The sequence below is a fragment of the Schistocerca nitens genome, chromosome 3 (assembly GCF_023898315.1).
Source record: "Schistocerca nitens isolate TAMUIC-IGC-003100 chromosome 3, iqSchNite1.1, whole genome shotgun sequence".
NCBI lineage: Eukaryota > Metazoa > Arthropoda > Insecta > Orthoptera > Acrididae > Schistocerca > Schistocerca nitens.
The window spans coordinates 922,612,109-922,613,709 of NC_064616.1; positions in this window are offsets into that span (position 1 = coordinate 922,612,109).

Genomic DNA, 1,601 nt, shown 5'->3' on the forward strand with positions numbered 1-1,601 from the left:
GGGCTGCTTGATTTCTTACCAGTAGGTTTCAACAACACACAAGTATGATGGTAGTGGTGAGATACAAAGGAATTAATGACATAAGCTGTCAGTGAACACATTTATATCAATGTGGCAAGCTGAAACTTTGTGCAGGATTGGGATTTGAACTCAAGTCTCCTGCTTACTTCGTAGATGCACTGACCACTATGCCATCCAGACACAGTGGTCACCACAAAGGCATGGACTACCCTTGTACACCTCTCGTCAGACTCAAATTCTCAGCTTATAGCACATCCTACTGATATAGTGTCCCTGCTCATTGGCCTCATTACTCGCAGCATCATGCTGATTCCCATTAGACTTTGAGCTTGCTATGCACCTGCACTCAAGGGATCACTGACCATCATCACCATAATTACAGTGATAGGAAAAAAGTTCCGACATGAAAACATTATTAAAGTAATGTACTTTTCTGAATACATTTGCCTAGGTAACATATTTAAGTGAGTAACATTGCAGTATCACAGGTTAACACAGGTGCAAATGAGAAATGCTGCTATATTAATAACTGGCGTGACTGTCAGAACATTAAATGCAAGCATCCATTGTGTTATACAGGTGCTGAATGTCAGTTTGTGGGATTGAGCTCCATGCCTATAGCATTTGTCAGTCAATACAGGTTTTGTTAATGTTAATGCTGTTTGTGGATGACACTGGAGTTGTCTGATAATTTCCCATATGTGCTCAAATGGAGACAGATCTGGTGATCGAGCATGCCAGGAAAACATGTTGATACTCTGTAGAGCATTTTGGGTTACAGCAGCAATACGTGGGCGAGCGTTATCCTGTTGGAAAACAGTGGCCCTCCCACCCTCCTCAGAATACTATTCATGAATGGCAGCACAACAGGTCAGGCCAGCAGACTAACATATAATTTTGCAGTCACGGTGCATAGGATAGCAACAAGAGTGCTCCTGCTGTCATACGAAACTGCACACTAGACCATAACTCCAGGTACAGGTCCAGCATGTCTAGCACACAGACAGATCGGCTGCAGGTCCTAAACTGGATCCTCCTAACCAACAAACAGGCATCACTGGTACCTAGGCAGATCCAGCTTTCATCAGAAAACATAACAGACCTCCATACTGGCCTCCAATGAGCTCACGCTTGACACCATTGTCAAATGGCAGTGGTTTGGGGTCAGTGGAATGCACACCACTTGGGGTCTGGCTTGGAGCTGTCCTTTAAGTAACCAATTTGTAACAGCGTGTTGTGTCACTGTGGTGCCAACTGATGCTCAAATTGCTGCTTGAAATGCAGTACGATGTGCCAGAGACATATGCCGAACGCCATCTAACCATCCAGAGCCTGGCCTTCTTGTGACTGTACATTCTCACGACCACTGCTGCCAGCAGTCATGTACAGTGGCTACATTCCTGCCTAGTCTTTCTGGAGTATCGCAGACAGAACATAACCTCTTCCAAATTCAGTCAGGTGCTGATAATAGCGTCTTTGTTGCCTTAAAGGCATTCTTGTCTAACATCAACTAATCATGTCCGATCTCGAAGGTAACTAATGCTCTGAACATTACAGCATGTATTTAAAGCAAACTTGAT